The 19,729-nt window shown below is 41.1% G+C and overlaps 1 protein-coding gene across 1 annotated transcript in view; it reads left to right on the top strand.

Annotated features, from left to right (window-relative positions):
- Positions 1 to 19,729, top strand: part of LOC108717438 (CUB and sushi domain-containing protein 1) — a 786,063-nt gene that overhangs the window by 480,823 nt on the left and 285,511 nt on the right. The window lies entirely within an intron of this gene.

The following is a 19,729-nucleotide window of genomic DNA, read 5'->3' on the forward strand; positions in this document are numbered from 1 at the left end:
TATTAAGTACAATTTAATAACTAAACCACAAGGTAACATGGTAAGGCCTATTTTCAACTTTTAAGTTTAAGGGGCAGATTTATCAAGGGTCGAAGTGAATTAGAGGGAATTTTCGAAGTAAAAAAATTTGAAATTCAAAGTAATTTTATGAATACTTCGACCATCGAATAGGATACTATGACTTAGAATTTACTTTGAATTCGATTCAAAGTAAATTAGTTTGAATATTCGAACATTCAATAATCAAAGTACTGTCTCTTTAAAAAAAACTTCAACTTCAATAGTTCACCAAATTAAACCTGCCGAAGTGCTTTGTTAGCCTATGGGGACCTTCCATGCCCCCAAATGTCTGGGGGAAATGTTAACCCAAAAAAGTTTAATAGTAAGGACTTTTGCAGGCAATCTTAAAAAAAGAAAATGTTGCCAGCGTTTTTACAACTTTAATGCATTTACGGCAGACAGGATATGATGTAAGTGACATAAGATTGAGGAAGAAATAGTTTAATTTTAGAAGTTCGCCTGGTCTGAGGTGGCAAAATCAACTCTGGCGAAAGAGGTAAAGTTCAGTAAAATTCGCACTTAACTGAATTTGTGGAGTACGAAAAAGCTGTCTGGAGATAGAATGCGAATGAATGCTATTGACGTTCCTGTTCACTAGCGAATTGATGCCTATAACTGTTAGTAAATTGCCAATGTCCCTGCGGATGGGATTTCTGGCAAAATGTCACTAGCATTAGCCACTTGCCCTTTAGTAAATCTGCCTGGATAATTAAAGTCACCAATAATAATTACTTGATCTAGCTGCAAAGCCGCTTCTATTTGTAAAAGTAGCTGGGCTACATTCTCGTCACTTATACAAGTATTGTAGCATACAACAAGCATCATTTTATTTGTAATCTTTCGCCCAGTTAAACTCTCTACCCATAGGGATTCCACGCCCTCCCCAGTGCCATCAATGGATTTTTCTTTAGTGCATGGTTTTAATTCAGTCTTTACATACAAACACACTCCTCCACCCTTTTTAATCCTTCTGTCCCTCCTAAAAAGGGTGTAATCATTTAAATTCATAGCCCAGTCAATGTTTCGTCCCACCAGGTCTCAGTGATACCAATTATATCATAATTTTTAGATCACTATTTAACTAATTAACACTAGCACTCCCATTTTCTCCCATTTTACCTGACGCATTTACCAGCATACAGCAGAGGTTACTACATTTCCTTTTGTAATTTACATTACTTGATGGAGGATTATATCTTAAGTAGGGATGGGCAAATTTTTTCACCTTGTTTCGGCATGGAAATAATGCCCATAGACTTGTATGGCGTTGTGCGTCAAAATTTTTTCGCAAAGCGAAATGGGTCAAATTCGCCCAAGCTAATAAGTTAGTATCAGCCTGTTTTGCTTGTAACAGAGGGACTTCTTTAGCTGGTAAACTGTATGCCCCCCTCACTCCTCCCCCATGTCCCCTTACTAATCCCATTGGCCTGTCTACCCTATCTTCCCCATAATTAGCCTCACCCACCCCCCTTGCCTAGTTTAAACACTCCTCAAACCTCTCAGCCATTCTTTCCCCTAGCACAGTGGATACACTTCCATGGAGGTGCAAGCCGATGGTGTTAAAAGTCCAAATAAAAAAGTACTCCAACTTAGACCTTCAGAGTTCATGTACAAGTCAATGGCAGAAGTCCCATTGTTATCCTGATCTGTGTTGGGTTTCATTAAATAATCTATAGATTTTTTTGTATTGGGGCACCAAATCTGAAAAAGTCCGAGGTTTCAGGCATCAAATCCAAAAAAGTTGCAGTTTTTGCTGACAAATCCGAAAATTTCGCATGATTCAGATTTTTTCACGATTTTATAGAGTTTTATCAAGAACTGTATTGATAAATAGAGGGGAAAAGTCTTTGTGGATTTGGTTAGAGTAGTTTTCAGAAAATAGTGAGAACTTGTTTGATTTTGATAAATAACCCCCTTAGAGGTTGTCAGATGTTTTTTCACTAGTAATTGTCTGGAAAACCAAAATTTATAGAGGTTTTTTGAGGTAGCCAAGCCTATGGGGACCTTCCCCATAGGCTAACATTGGGTTCGGTAGCTTTTAGGCGGCAAACGAGGGGGTCGAAGTTTTTTCTTAAAGAGACAGTACTTCGACTATCGAATGGTCGAATAGTCAAACGATTTTTAGTTTGAATCCTTCGATTCGAAGTCAAAGTCGTAGTCGAAGGTCGAAGTAGCCCATTCGATGTTCGAAGTAGCCAAAAAAAAACACTTCGAAATTCGAAGTTTTTTTACTTCGAATCCTTCACTCGAGCTTGGTGAATGGGCCCCTTAGACTCTTATCTTCATAAAAAACCTCATACAACTTTACAAATATACAATATGTTGCATGATATCCTAGCACTGGAGTGACTATGTAAATGTTATTTGGATGGTATTTTAATACTGCTGAAAAAAAAGGTGCTACATTCTGTTATACTGTATATTAAGATCATTTTCTGTTCTGGTTGTTACTGGCTGTTGTTACTGGCTGTTTTAACTTTCAACTTCTATATGCCTCTGTCTTGTTTTCAGCAAGTGGTGGTAGATAGTAGTTTTTGTTTTTTTTAATTACAGCTATATTATTACTAGATTGTCCATATAAAGCAAAATTAACATTGCAACACACATTGCACTTCAGTTTGCAGGAAAATATAAATGGCATGACCAAAGATTAATAGTTTAACATTAAAAGAACAAATGTATTGTATTCACAGTTGCATTTTTGCTTAAAGGAACAGTAACATCAAAAAATTTAAGTGTTTTAAAGGAATGCAAATATCATGTACTGTTGCCCTACACTGGTAAAACTTATCTTTATGGTTCAGAAACACTACAATAGTTCATATAAAAAAGCTATTGCGCAGCAATGGCAGAAATTGAAAAAAAGGCTATATGGCACAGGTTAAATATTGGATAACAGATAGCACTATGTTCTACAGAGTTTATCTGATATCTGCTATGTAACCTGAACCCTTTCTCCTTTGAATGGCTGCCCCCATTGCTACACTTATTTATAGAAACAATAATAGTGCTTTAGAAACAAACAGCTTTACCAGTGCAGGGCAACACTGCGTTATATTTTTATTACTTTCCTTTAAACACAAACAAATACACCAGCTTTACCAGTGCAGGGCAACACTGCATTATATTTTTATTACTGTGCCTTTAAACCTGTTGAGATGCCACACAGGTCAATTCTGTAATCAAACATTTTTTATTCTAGAATGAGAATAAACGATTTGAAATTTCCATAATTATGAATATGCCCTAAACTTCCTTCTTGTCATGATATTCCATAGTATGGACACAATGTGAATTATTCTCCATCCATGTTTTAATTGGAACACAGTAGCAGAGCCAGATTTCATTACTTCTCTTAAAAATAACTGCTTTCAGAGTGTAAATAAAAAAATAAAATCAACCGCAACTATTCATTTGCCTACCATGTCATGTATTTGCTACAGACATGCATGCAAAACCTTTTATAATTTGTCCTTCCTTTTTTTAAAAAAATTTTTTTAATTCATCTGCTGAATATTTTGAAAGAAGATAAAGTATTTCATATTCTTACAGAAAAGTCATCGTATAAGGCAGTTGTAATACCCTTAAAGTAGATAATACATGTTGCTTTGAGAAACGCTACAGGGAGCTGCAGTTCTTCTTCAAGCTATGTATTCTACTTTAATGTCACAGTCTACTAGGATTTATTTTGAAACCTCAAATATAGACACAAAGAAGGAAGTGATGGCCTAAGGAGTCAAAGCTCTTTTAAATTACCAGGGGATAAACAACATGAACCATCTATACTTTGTTGTTTTCAAGAACAGGAGAAGACCCCACGACATGCCAACATACAAACTCATGCATTCAATCAATGTTCACTGTGCTTTAATGCAGTATGAATAAAACCATAGTTTCTACATAAAACACTAGTACAAAAGGTCAGTATTATGCTCATCGAGCTATTTGCTCAGCAGTCAAAAATATAGCTATACATTTTTAGGATCCAAGAATGTTTCCAAGAAAAACCACTATGAAATAAAACAAACAGCCATAGTTGTGCGCCTTATTTATTTTTTCTATTTAGAGAGCATTTTTAGCTACTTTAAAAGAGTAAGAGGACTTTACTGCTATCTTCATTTGTACATGTATGTTAGCATTCTTTCTGTCAGACAACAACTTCTGCTCTTGTGGTTTATTAAAAGCTCCTTTTATAAAAATGGATTTGGAAATATTGTTCAAAATGTCAGCAGCTTTAAATAATGAATTCTTGACAGAAAGAAGATATTTTTCATTGCAGTGGCTACAAAAGGAATAAAATCAAATAGCAACTAGACTTTTAAAACATAAAGATCCATTATATATATATATATATATATATATATATATATATATATACCAACAAAAAAAAACATAAACGGGATGCCAAATACATTTATGTATTTTTAAAGAAGCTCTGTCTTTAAATGTGATTTAACACCATGCAATCTCTATGCTGAGGTGCAGTATTTAAAAAGGTGTATATTTACATATATTTTTTTTATGCTACACTCCCATTTATTATACATCAGAATTGGCAATATAATATAAATTATATAAACAATAATAAAACAATAAAAAATAATATAAACAATATAAATTAAAAGCATTGGGGTGTTTCAATTTGTTATGCATCCTGTTGTGTTATGTTGTTATGCAGTGATTTTAGTCACTAAGTTGAGACCCCAGGCTTGGGCTTCTGTTTAAACATAAAAAAAAAAGCACTGACTTGAGGTTTCTTTGTAGAGTGCACCTACTGTACCGCACACATGCTTGCCCAGGGAGATGCAGTGGATTATTGGGAAGGCATCTGTTATGGTATGGGTATAGGACCTGTTATCCAGAATGCTTGGGGTCTGAGATTTTCTGGATACTTTGGATCTTCATACCTTAAGTCTGCTAGAAAATTATTTAAACATTAAATAAACCCAATGGGATCGTTTTGCTTTAAATAAGGATTAATTATATCTTAGTTTGGTACAAGGTACTGTTTTATTATTACAAAGGAATAAGAAAGAATTTGGATTATTCGCATAAAATGGTTCTATGGCAGATGACCTTCTGTAATTTGGAGCTTTATGGATAATGGATCCCATACAGTATAAGAAACTGCATAAATAACAGAAATGATAATCAATCCTGCTCTTTTACAGTTTATTTAAAGGTAGCACTTCTATTTTACAGTACAGTACAAGAATATTATACTTCACTACACATACCCTAAGCATAGCAAAGATTATATTTGTACTAACCACTCTTACCAAAAGAAGCAAAGTTGATAAAAGTGATATACAGTCCACAGATTGTCATGGATATGGTTCACAGGTCTTGTGCCTCGAGTATTTATCCCATTTTTTGCTATTTTTTAATTACAGTCTCTTCTATCCTTTGGGTTTTCATCAGTTTCTTGTACTGCACTACAGAACATGCTGAAACTTTATAAGTTAAATAATAGGGTTAATGTGCCCCTGTGGCTTTAAATCACTACACTTCCTGATCTCCCTAGTTGCTGGACAGATACCCTTGTAGCTATTTGTAATTTACATATCACAGTTACTGGCCATGGGGTGTTGTGACCACTTCCTGTCACACTTTGGTATAGTGATATAGAGGTATAGTGACAAGGGGTGGAGCTTCCTCTTTGGCTCCTGGTGTCTGACCCATCCGGATGTTTCCAGGGAGCCTGGGTACAACAAGGCCCAGTAAAGCCAGTTAGAGGGACCAGTACCTCTAGAGAGAGATAAGTCGGGGAGCAGGGACAAGGTGAATGAGGCTAGTGAGTGTCAGGAATATAATTGTCATAGACTATCTCGGAGAGTTAGACAGTGAGGGAAGATAGAAAGAGCAGTTTTGTACTCCATCAAGGAGGTGAAGTAGCTTCCTAGGCTGTAAGATTTGCCTACAGTGAAGGGACAAAGTTGATGTGTCAGGCTTTAGGTTCTCCCTGACCACTTCACTGGGTGAGATTCAGACCATGTGTGAGGTATTTCTGCCTGAGGTATGCTGTACTGCCTTGACTACAGCCTCAGGAAATGCACCTGCATCTACCTCTGATATTGTCAGGGAACCGGGAGTTCCCTCTGGGGAGTTGTCCGGATATAGGAGGAAGCCCCTCAGGAGGGATCAGGATCGTGGTATCCAGGGATTCAGCAGAAGGGGTAATAAAGTTCAGGCAACAGGTCAAAAGGCAGGCAGAATATAAACAGAGTCCAAAGTCCAGGCAGGGGGTCAACAACAAGAGATCAATCAATAGAATACTCAGGGATAACAGCAACAGGGAACCCAGGAATCTAATCAGGAACAAGATCCTATTTTCGGGCACCATCTTGGCGCCTCAGGCGTCCTTTTAAAGGGGTTTTTTGGCGCCCTTGCGTCGGCGTCAGCACGTCTGCGACCGACGCGCTGCGCCTGCGTCCGTCGCGCCGTTGTGACGTTTTCGCGCCTGCGCACTTGCGCGCAGGCGTCTCTGCGCCGGCGCCGCTACCCATGTGGCGGCCATGGGCGCCGCCATTTTGGGAGCGGCGTCGGAAGGAATAGCTGCGCCGCCCGGAGCTCCTGGTCCTGCTCCGGGCGGCGATCGTGACAGTACCCCCCCCCCTCACGGGAGGCCTCAGGACCACCGGGACAAGGCTTCTGGGGAAACTTGGCGTGAAAATCCCTCACCAGACGAGGAGCGTGAACATCACGGTGTCCTTCCCAGGAGCATTCTTCAGGACCAAAGCCCCTCCACTGAATGAGGTACTGAATGGACCCTCTGGAGATCCTGGAGTCTAAGATTTTCTCCACCTCGTACTCGAGTTGACCCTCCACAGAGATGGCAGGAGGAGGAGATTGACCGCCAGAGAACCGGTTGGTGATGGCGGGTTTCACCAGAGACACGTGGAACACGTTGGGGATTCTCATCTCTGGTGGAAGCTGAAGTCTGACAGCCACAGGGTTGATTATCTCCAAGATGGGAAATGGACCCACGAATTTTGGACCCAACTTGGGAGATGGTATCTTCAACCGGATATTCCTGGAAGAGAGCCAGACATTATCACCCACCTTGTAGGGAGGAGAGGATCTTCGACGACGATCCGCGAAAGTCTTATGAACAAGAGCGCTCTTCTCTAGGTTCAACTTGGTAGCAGCCCAAATAGCAGACATATGGGCTGCGGAATCGTCAGCAGCCGGGACGTCAGATAGTACAAAGTCTTGGGGAAAAGCTTGAGGATGCTGCCCATACACCGACATGAACGGAGATCTTCCTGTAGAGGAATGACAAGCATTATTATGAGCGAATTCCGCCCAATGGGAGGAGATCAGACCAGTCATCCTGGCAGAGGGATACGTGGTTCCTCAGGAACTGTTCCAGGGCTTGGTTGACACGTTCAGCTGCCCCATTCGTCTGCGGATGGTATGCAGATGAAAACTGAAGAACAATTCCCAGGTCCTTGCATAGGGAATGCCAGAATTTGGCAGTAAACTGGGTGCCTCTATCGGAGACGATCTCCACCGGGAAACCATGCAGGCGGAAGATGTACTGGATAAATAACTGGGACAACTCCACCGCAGAGGGCAACTTCTTCAAAGGGATGAAATGGGCCATTTTGGAGAATCGATCAATGACAACCCAGATCACAGTGTTCCCACAAGAGGGAGGAAGTTCGACAATGAAGTCCATGGACAGGTGGGTCCAGGGACGGGAAGGAACCGGCAAAGGCTGTAGTAACCCACTGGGGCGAGAGTGGCTTGACTTAGATGTGGCACAAACATTACAAGCAGCAACAAAGTCCTTCACATCTTTGCGGATATCAGGCCACCAAACCAGGCGTCGTAAGAGTTCAAGAGTCTTAGCTGGGCCAGGATGTCCGGCTTGCCTGGAGCAATGGGTCTGTTGCAGGATAGGCAGACGCAGCTCAGGAGGAACAAATGCCATTCCAATGGGTGTATCAGAAGGAGCAGAAGACTGACCAGCCAGGATTTGGTCGGCAAACTGTGGATACAGGGAGGCAATAATCTTGATTGGAGGAATGATTGGATCTTGTCTCTCAGGAGAGCGGTCCACCGGAGTGAAGCTACGAGACAAGGCATCGGCCTTCTGATTCTTGGAGCCTGGGCGATAAGACAAGATAAAATTAAATCGAGAGAAGAAGAGAGCCCACCTTGCTTGTCTGGGGTTTAGCCTCTTGAGGGACTGGATGAACTCGAGATTCTTATGATCGGTGTAGATCTGAACAGGAATCAGAGAACCCTCCAGGAGGTGACGCCACTCTTCAAGGGCAAGTTTGACAGCCAAGAGTTCTCGGTTCCCGACATCGTAGTTCTGCTCTGCGGACGAGAACTTCTTGGAAAAATAAGCACAGGGATGCAACTTCCCATCAGCGGGGTGTCTCTGGGACAGGATGGCTCCAGCTCCGACTTCAGAAGCATCAACTTCGATGCAGAAGGGTAGTTCAGGATTGGGGTGTCGGAGGACAGAAGCGGACGTGAAGGCCTCTTTCAAGGACTGAAAAGCTTCAATGGCAGATGGAGGCCACAAGCTGGGTTTACCCCCTTTCCGGATGAGGGCCAGGATAGGTGCAATGTGGGAAGAGAACCCCCGGATGAACTGCCGATAATAGTTAGCAAATCCGATAAATCTCTGGATTGCCTTGGTACTCAGCGGGATAGGCCACTCCTGGATGGCAGACACTTTCACGGGATCCATCTCAAATCCCTCAGGAGAGATAATGTATCCTAGGAAGGGGATCTTGGACACTTCGAAGACGCACTTCTCCAACTTGGCGAAGAGAGAGTTCTTCCTCAGACGAGAGAGTACCTCCTTCACCTGGGAGCGATGGCTTTCTAGGTCTTTAGAAAAGATCAGGATGTCGTCCAGGTACACGACTACGAACCTTCCTAGGAGATCCCGGAACACATCGTTAACAAACTCCTGGAAGACGGCAGGGGCATTGCAAAGGCCGAAGGGCATAACGAGATATTCATAGTGCCCGTCACGAGTGTTGAAAGCCGTCTTCCATTCATCACCCTCACGGATGCGAATGAGGTTGTACGCCCCCCGGAGATCCAACTTAGAGAATATCTTCGCCCCCTTCAGCTGGTCGAAGAGCTCTACGATCAAGGGCAGAGGGTACCTGTTTTTTTACAGTGATTTTATTCAGGCCCCGGTAATCTATACATGGCCGAAGACCTCCGTCCTTCTTCTCCACGAAGAAGAACCCAGCCCCTGCAGGAGAGGTAGAAGGGCGGATAAACCCCCGCTGGAGATTTTCTTGGATGTATTCCTTCATTGCGGTAGTCTCAGCAGGAGAGAGAGGGTAAGTGCGGCCTCTGGGGGGCATGGCTCCTGGCAGGAGTTCGACAGGACAGTCGTAGGAGCGATGTGGAGGAAGGAATTCCGCAGACTTCTTACAGAACACATCGGAGAATTCCTTATAACAGGAGGGAAGAGACTTTAACTCGGTTGAGGAGATAGTTACCTTCTTGAGGGGTTTAGCAGGAAGGCAATGCTGTAAGCAGAATGGGCTCCAACGAGAAACCTGCCCTGTGGACCAGTCTATGGTGGGATTGTGCAGGCGCAGCCAGGGGAGACCCAAAACAACTGGAACAGCGGGACAAGAGATAATAAGGAACGAAAGTCTCTCTTTATGCAGGGCCCCAACCTGCACAGGTAGTTCGCCAGTGGTCATCGTGAGTACAGACTCCAGGGGTTTATCATCTATGGCGACGATCCGCATAGGAGAATGCAAAGGAAATAAGGGAATTCCCATGTACTTAGCAAAGAGAGCGTCCATGAAGTTACCCCCGGCTCCGGAATCGATGAAAGCATTCCCGAAGATGGTTTTATCAGTCAGACGAATCTGGAAGGGAAGGAGAAACCTGTGTGAGTTTTCTTGGGTCTTCTCCTGAAACCAATCTCGAGACTTTTGAGTAGTGCCCCCTACATGAGTTACCATAGACATACCTCGGGGTACAAAACTCTTAGCCTTTGCAGGACAGGCATTGGCAAAGTGGGAATGTCCGCCACAATACAGACACAGGCCTGACATCCGTCTGCGGAGTCTTTCTTGTTCAGTGAGGCGAGTTCTTCCCACTTGCATGGGTTCCTCCTGGAGAGAAATGGATACTTGGGCAGGTGGAGTGACAGGAGCCTGCAGGAGAGGCCTCTGGAAGCGGGGTGCCAACAAGGGTTGAAACTTCCTGACACGATCTCTCAGGGTTTGATGCTCTCTCAGAAGAGTGTCCACCTTAACAGCCAAGGCGATAAGGTCCTCAACTTGCGTGGGTAATTCCCGGGAGACCAGGTCATCTTTGATGCGGAGGGAGAGACCATTATAAAATGCAGTATGGTATGCGTCGTTGTTCCAACGAGTCTCAGCAGCAAGTGTACGGAATTCAATAGCATACTCCGCTACACTGCGACTCCCTTGGCGGATTTGGAACAGACGGGAAGCAGCGGATGTCACCCGGCCGGGAGCATCGAAAACGATCCGAAATTCTTTGAGGAATGCTTCCGCGTCATCCATCAGTGGGGACTGCTTCTCCCAGTGTGGAGATGCCCACTCGAGAGCTTTCCCTGCCAGACGAGTAATCACAAACCCCACCTTGGCACGTTCAGAGTCAAATTCAGTGGGGTGTAGGGCAAATCGAATCTGGCACTGATTCACGAATCCTCGACAGGCTTGAGGATCGCCATCGTAGAGAGGCGGAGCAGGAATATGTGGACCAGAGGTGGAGGGCTGGGTAGCCTTGGCAGCAGCCGCTTGCGGAGGAGGTGCCGGCAGGGGGGTCGCTGGTGTCAACAAGGAGAGCTTTTCCAAGATCGCCTCCAGCATGTGTCCCACGTAATTCTGCCGGGCTTCATACGCCTCCATGCGGGAATGCAGGCCCCGAAAGGCCCTGCCGAAATCTGGCTGAGCTTCCTCAGAGGAATCCATGGCCCGAAAATAATGTCAGGGAACCGGGAGTTCCCTCTGGGGAGTTGTCCGGATATAGGAGGAAGCCCCTCAGGAGGGATCAGGATCGTGGTATCCAGGGATTCAGCAGAAGGGGTAATAAAGTTCAGGCAACAGGTCAAAAGGCAGGCAGAATATAAACAGAGTCCAAAGTCCAGGCAGGGGGTCAACAACAAGAGATCAATCAATAGAATACTCAGGGATAACAGCAACAGGGAACCCAGGAATCTAATCAGGAACAAGATCCTATTTTCGGGCGCCATCTTGGCGCCTCAGGCGTCCTTTTAAAGTGGTTTTTTGGCGCCCTTGCGTCGGCGTCAGCACGTCTGCGACCGACGCGCTGCGCCTGCATCCGTCGCGCCGTTGTGACGTTTTCGCGCCTGCGCACTTGCGCGCAGGCGTCTCTGCGCCGGCGCCGCTACCCACGTGGCGGCTATGGGCGCCGCCATTTTGGGAGCGGCGTCGGAAGGAATAGCTGCGCCGCCCGGAGCTCCTGGTCCTGCTCCGGGCGGCGATCGTGACAGATATTCTGTCTGAGCTGAGTGCCGATATATTCTGCAAATGCCTCTTTAGTGATGTTAGTACTCTGTGGATTAAATAAAGTTATTTTGTTATGTATGATTTGCAAGAACCTCCTGGCACCCATTTATTTATTGGTTTATGCACAGTAGCCAGTGGGAGTTGTAGTTGCACTTCACTGCACATTCAATACTTCCAATTTATGAAAGCCCTACCTTCAGTGTTAGAGTCAAGTGTAACCCATGCTCTAGTATACTAGCTAGTGATTAACCCAGTTGGTGTAAATAGCCCAAAAATGTGTTACATAAATATAAAAGAATACAGCAATGCCTTAAACTACTCCAATTTCTTCCCATGCATATACTGTAGGTATTACATATACAACTCATAAAATGCTGTTCAGATGGGTATGACCCAATACTATGTTAGCCTAATATAAAACAGCTAAGCTGTTTTATTTAGAATCATATCATATATCCAAGTGCAATATAAATATATAGAAAGTAAATGATTTACAATACTTACGTTTGATTGTTTTCTAATCAGATTTATAGCATATATGTCAGTGTACATTAAGCTACTCAACACTGTGCATTTTTAAAATACATTAATATCACAGACGGAGGAAATCTGAAGTGATTATGGGAAAGTATAATTGAGATAAAATGTCATCTGTGGAAATAAGGCTAATTGCACCATCACTATTTTATCATATTGGCTAGGACTGAAACAAAGATGAATCATTCATTTTATTACCACTATGGAAAACCTTGGGAATAGAATAAAATACAATTGTAACATACCCAGGCAAACAATAATGTATGTGAAACATATTTTAATGTAGGAGTTCATTTAATGAATCTACACAACATATACATTTTAAAATATACATTTTAAATATGTATGTCTAAATGTTCCTTAGCCAAGCTGAATTTCTGCAATATAGATGTTTTCTATCATGAGTCAGACCTAGTAATATTAGCAATGTTAATTTAAAATTGTTGATTATTGTTTTTTAAAAAAATTATTTTTTTTACTGTAAATCAGAGCTTTCTGGATAATTAGTTAGAGATAGATAGAGTTAGAGAAGACTTGCTTGTGTAATATCTTTTAGGTATTATCAGGATGCAACAAATGCAAGCTTCAAACACATCCTATTGAGCACACAGTTGCTAAGGCCCCCTTTTACTGAGGGTAAATCCAGTCCTTTTGTCCCCAAACTCCATTTCTTAGCGTCCATCCACCGTCCTAATTCTTCAATGGACTGTTTTAGGAATTTATGCCCAACTAATGGAACACAGATGCCAGACCCAATGGAAGGATGATTATCAGAGAAACAGTGGATTTAGATCTAACATATCTACATTTGTTATTTTCTTTGCCAATATCTGTTATGTATATCCTATGTAGTGTCAGGGGTGCTTCACCAATGAGGCGAGTTGAGGCTGTCGTCACAGCCAGCAGCGCCCCACTAGGTACCAGGGGCGGCAAAAATGCTGTTCCTGGTACTTTAAGGGGCAAATTCACTAAGATTCGTAGTTGCGCCAGGCGCAACTTCGCCGCACTTCGCCACACTTCGCCAGGCGTAGTTTTGCCAGCGCTTCGCAAATTCACTAAAATCCGAAGTTGCGCTCAGGGGTAGCGTAAGGTTGCGAAGTTGCGCTAGCGTTGATTCGCTAAGTAAAGCGAAGATACGCTAGCGAAGGCTAATTTGCATACGGCGTGAAATTCAAATTTCAATGGAGGAATACGTATCAGCACTACAAATGGCTAGAAAAGCTTCAAAACATCAAATAAAATTTTTATTTTGCCCTACACATGTGCCCACTGTCTAGGTAAGTTGCCATGAGTCAGGAAATGTAGGGGGGAAGGAGGGGAGCCCCTAAACATTTTTTGATCTTTTTTAGCCTATCACCCATAATGTAGAAAACACGCCAGCATTTTTTGGGACTTAGAAAAAATTTTGACTTTTTTTGAAACAATCCCTATCTACTCTATTGCGCTTCGCCAGGTCTGAGGTGGCGAAGGAAGTCTAGCGTAAAAGGTAGCGTTCAGTACACTGCGCGCGTTAGTAAATTTGCATAGTTACGTCGCTAGCGAAACTTCGCCAGGCGTAAGGGTGCGAAGTAACACTAGCGAAACTACGCCAGCGTCTTAGTGAATTTACCCCTAAGAGCGAATTTCCGGGGGAGGGAGGGCAGCAGCAACTGCTGCTGCCTCAGGCGGCGGAGGGACCAGGATCACCCCTGTGTAGTGTTACTGTTGTTTTGTAATTTTTTTTATGTTATGACTGTAGGAAAAGCTTTTGTAAATAAATGTATATTTTTGATCAAACTATTTCCTTTATTAAAGAACCCTTATAACCAGGAATACCAAATATCTTTTGATTATTGCTGAGGGTTTATTTGTAATTATCCTCATCATAAACCATCATTAGCGATCATTGCAAATTTGAGAACTTCATTGAAGTCTATGGGTGTTTTTTGTTGTGAACTCACTTTTAAATAATGCTACTTTAGGTAGGTTATTAAAACATCTAAACTATAAAGTAACAAAGAACATAAATGTAAGAACTCACCCTGGGGACGCCCGTCACATCTTCTATCTTCAGCGCCAATGTGCATAATAAAAGAGTAGCTGCGCTGCTTGCTTCCAGGTATGAAGTGCAGGCGTGGATGGCTTCATCGTGCTTTGGCGTGAGATTCAAATATTTAAAGGCGCAAGAGCCAATTGCAGGTTGCCCAATGTAAAGGTCTGTTTGTAGTTCCTGGGTGCAAATCAGTACATCAGTACAGTAGCAGAAGACAAGAGCGTAGTCAGTAAACAGACCGGGTCAATAACAATATGCAGCATAAATACGGAATCCAGAAGAATGGTCTAATACAGGCAGAGGTCACGACAGGCAGCAAGACAGGGCTTGGTCAGGATCAGGCAGGGTCAAAACAACTATAAACACACTGTGTGTTTATAGTTGTTTTGACCCTGCCTGATCCTGACCAAGCCCTGTCTTGCTGCCTGTCGTGACCTCTGCCTGTATTAGACCATTCTTCTGGATTCCGTATTTATGCTGCATATTGTTATTGACCCGGTCTGTGTGTTTATAGTTGTTTTGACCCTGCCTGATCCTGACCAAGCCCTGTCTTGCTGCCTGTCGTGACCTCTGCCTGTATTAGACCATTCTTCTGGATTCCGTATTTATGCTGCATATTGTTATTGACCCGGTCTGTTTACTGACTACACTCTTGTCTTCTGCTACTGTACTGATCAGCTCATTTGGTATTGACCCGGTCTGTGACCCTGACTATGCTGTTGTTTCCTGAATCTGTACCGCTCTGCCCATTTGGTATTGACCTGGCCTGTGACCTTGACTACGTTCTTGTTTCCTGAATCTATACCGCACTGCGAGATTTAGACTACGCTCCTTGTTCTCCATTTCTGTATAGCGTGCAAGTCCCTTGCCTGCCCAGAACTCTACCCCTGGTCCTCTCATATTAAGACCTGGTGGCACCCGAGGGCTTCTACCAAAGTGAAAGGTGGTTGTTAAAGGCAGTCATTTCTTTATTATTCTATTTCCTTGCTATTAATAATTGTATTCTATGAATAATGCAAAATGATGAATATTAATTGTAAAATATGAACATTCTTTTGATGGAAATTTCTATATTTTGCAAGTCAATGACCAGGATCATAATATAACTCCATGCTAATCTATGAAATACTTCTTACTTTCTTTCCATGTTTCTTTTAATTTACCCCCCGCTTAAATTTAAATAGTTATGTCAAATATCACAGACTTGATATATGGAAATGTATTTTATCAACAGGTGTTCAGATTTCAAAGCTAAAAGGCTTTTCTGAAATTGGCCTTTTGAAACTTCCCTGGAAAAGAACATATGGCTTATGTTTTTTTCCCTTATTCAACTTGTCCTAGGCAAAATAATTACAATGTATTTTGCTAACTTACTCTTATATACAAATATCTAGATGATTTATATTTCATACTAAGAATTGCGAAGTAATTTAAAATTATATTACCTTATATACAGTGCCTGACAAAATAACTTTGCCCTTTTCTGTAGAGTACCAGGGGAATACATCAAAGGCAAAACCTGTTCTTATTACATTTCCTGTTAAAATGTAAATTTTGGATTGGATTAAAAGAAAGCACTGCCAAAACCTCTAAATCTTTAGTCCTGGGCATTACTTTTACTGCATTTAATAGATGAGATTTTTAACAATTTCAATCCAACCATACATTTTAATTTAGTTTACAGTTATATTTCTTAATAAACTAATAATGCAAACTATACAGGTCTACTTCAGAGTTAGTCTGTGGTATTCAAAGGATTATTTACCTAAACACTTTTTTTTTAGTAATGAAAAAACAGTGCATGTACAAGTAGACCTGCAACACTACATTTTAGCAACATACTATGGTATTCTGCCTGGAGTTGAACTGAGGACCTGGCATTCATTTTCTGTCTGCATTACCACTGCTCTAAGTAAGCAGACAGCTATGGCTCTCATTCAATTATATGATTATGTTTTGTAACTGCAAGTAAGCAGTTGCCAATATGGTCACATGCATGTGATCTGTGTAATCCATTAGTCTGGCTATAAAACCCCCTACACTGCACCCTACTCATTGCCCAATGTACAGTAGGTCTATTTCCGGACAGTTCCTGGGTGGGATTCCTGTCTGATCATCCCTTCCTTACCCTTGCCTATTTTACCTTTTGCTGTATCACTGCCTGAACCAACCCTTGCCTGTTTGACCACGCTTCTGGATCTGATGCTCTACTATGTTCCAGACTGGTTTGACCCTGACCTGTTTATCCTGACTACACTCCTGGCTCCTGATTCTGTACTGCCCCTGCCTGTTCCACATCTGCACTCTCTGTTCCCTGTTCCCCCTGTATACATTACAGTTCCCTAGCCTGCTCAGAGCTTCCCCCTTGGTCCTCTCATGTTAATTCCTGGTGGTATCTGAGTAGCGGAGGGCTCCTCCCAAAGCCAAAGATGGCTGCTATAGTCAGAAGTGTGCGCCGAGAACGGGAGCTTGGGGTTTGCTCTGGGTTTTGGGACACCATATGTTACACATACGGTGCTGCTTTGACATCCTTAACTCTGCGGTTTCTCACTTCCATTCATGTAAACTGAAAAATTAACACCTGCAATTTAGGATCAATAAGCACCATGGCACTTTTGTGATTGGATTTTACTTCCACACATCTATGAATTTCAGTTAAGACCTAATTGAATGAGTTAAGTGGAAGTATTCAAATTTTCAAATTCAAATTTTTGAGGTTTTTTTGTGAAATTTGACTAGGGAATGGTTAAAATTTGATTCCAGTTTTTGTAAAAAAAATTCAAATTCGATTTCAAAATGTATCATGTACTGGCCCTTTAAGAATTCAAATTTGACTAATCACCACTTAAAGCCTGCTGAATTGCTGTTTTAGCCTATGGGGAATGTCCTGGGATCAATTTGGTCAAATCTAATTGAATTCGAATTTGATTCGAGTTTGCAGGTCAATCCCATTCACCCGAGTTTGAAAAATTAAAATTTTTTGATGAATTGCAGTTGGTCGAATTTTGAGTTCATGGGAGTTTATGGGAGTTTAAAAAAACTCCCATGAACTCTAAATTTGACCCTTGATAAATCTGCCCCTAGATGTCTGTGACTGTACCGTCCTTAAGGGTTAAATGCAGAGGAATTCCCTACCACTCTGTTGAACTGAAGAAGCCACTTGGATGAGTGCTGAAAGGTTTTTAAGAAAACTCGGACTTCCCAGCTGCTTAAGTATCTGGCCACACGGGCAGATTAGGAGAAGATACCGTATTTACTCGAGTATAAGCCGACCCGAGTATAAGTCGAGGTACATAATTTTACCTACGAAAACTGGGAAAACTTATTGACTCTAGTATAAGCCTAGACACAACTATAGCCCTGTCTCTCAGCAGCGCACATTCCGCCAAGGCGACCCCCCCAGTGATCAACCGGACTTCTTTGCAAAGTTGATGGTGACAGAGAATTGCCAAAGGATTACTGTGTGCATTGTCCCACTGTCCCACTACCATGTGCAGAGGGTGCTGTGTGATATTACCATCACTGTTAATCTTTTGTATAACCAACAGATGGTGCTGTGTGATATTGCCATCACTGTTAATCCTTCATATAACCAACAGAGGGCGCTGTGTGATATTACAGTCACTGTTATTCTTTGATATAATCAACAGAGGGCGCTGTGTGATATTGCAGTCACTGTTATTCTTTCATATAACCAACAGAGGGCGCACTGTTATTCTTTCATATAACCAACAGAGGGTGCTGTGTGATATTGCAGTCACTGTTATTCTTTCATATAACCAACAGAGGGCGCACTGTTATTCTTTGATATAACCAACAGAGGGCGCTGTGTGATATTGCAGTCTCTCCCCAAGTGAACTGTTGGTATAGGAATGATTAAAAGTGACTGTAATTTCAGCTACTGCCCGCTGACCCTAATATAAGCCGAGGTAGACTTTTTCAGCACATTTTGGATGCTGAAAAACTCGGCTTATACTCGAGTATATACGGTAAGTGGCCAGACAACAAATCTCCTCTTCTTCGTGGCGAATAATCTCCCCGATCTGCTTCCCCCTGCCTTCTGCCGGCTAAAATGTAAATCGCCTGGGGGCAGGCCCATGGAATGCTTTGTTTTCCAAAGTCGCCAATAATTGCAAAAAGTTCTGGCGACTTTACTTTATATCCTGTAAATCATCTCTTTGTTCACAAAAAGGAGTTTAGACGTTACCTCATGCTTTCTGTCAATACATATTCTTGGTAGAGTCTGAAAGTCTATTAGAAGCTAATAGCGGCTTAGGGCTTGGTTTTCAAACATTTGTTAAGGAAGTTTTATAAGGAAAGAGGCAAGTAAGAATTCCTTACTTATAAAAAATCTAAAACTATTGTGAATCAGTTCAAAGGAAAGCCTTGCTTTGAAGCCAGCAAACGCAGTGTTGATGAAATATTTCTAAAATAATTAAAACTCCTCCTTATCACTCCCTGCAAGTCTTTCTACATGAAGGTTTTACATATATACTATATATATATATATATATATATATATATATATATATATATATATATATATATATATATATATATATATATATATATATATATATATATATATATATATATATATATATATATATATGTATATATATATATACACATATATATATATATATATATATATATATATATATATATATATATATATATATATATATATATATATATATATATATATATATATATATATATATATATATATATATATATATATATATATGGAAACCCATTATCCAGAAAGCTCTGAATTACGGAAATACGGTCTCCCATAGACTCCGTTATTATCAAGTAATCCAAATTTTTGAGGTATGAGGATCCAAATTATGGAAAGATCTGTTATTCGGAAAACCTTAGTTCACGAGCATTCTGGATAACAGGTCCCATATCTGTGTGTGTGTGTGTGTGTGTATATATATATATATACAAACCGAAACGTTAGTTGCTTTTTACTAAATAAACACCATTTTTGATCTTGATAAGACCTGCGAGTGCGAGCTTCTTTTCCTTTTTATATATATATTTATATATATATATATATATATATATATATATATATATATATATATATATATATATATATATATATATATATATATATATATATATTATTCTTCAACTTCAACTACGATTTCTTGAATATTCATCAAATTTTATTCATACGTGAGTACCCAACGTTTCGGCCCACCTTAAAGTGGACCTAAAAAAATTGTTGTGCAACAATTTTGTAGCATAATAATGGGCTTTTTAGTGGCACCTTTTTTCTGCTTTTGGACTATCTATATATATTTTTTTCTTGTTGATTGCATTAAGCAAATCTGTCATGTTTTGATTTGCGTCAAAATTTGCAAACTGGCATTAATTTGCTGAATTGCATTGGAGTCAATGGGAAGGCAAATCACATACATTTTTTGTTCAGTATACTACTACATACTTGCCTCACATTGTTAGATGACCTCATATCAACTATGTATGCTACAACTGCTTTTTCAGTATAAAAAAAGACTCCCATGTTGCAAGTTAAAAACATGTCTGTAATTTTTGACATTACCTCTGGTGGACTAGTAATAGTATCTAC

This window comes from Xenopus laevis, chromosome 5S (genome assembly GCF_017654675.1).
Source record: "Xenopus laevis strain J_2021 chromosome 5S, Xenopus_laevis_v10.1, whole genome shotgun sequence".
In the NCBI taxonomy this organism is placed as follows: Eukaryota; Metazoa; Chordata; class Amphibia; order Anura; family Pipidae; genus Xenopus; species Xenopus laevis.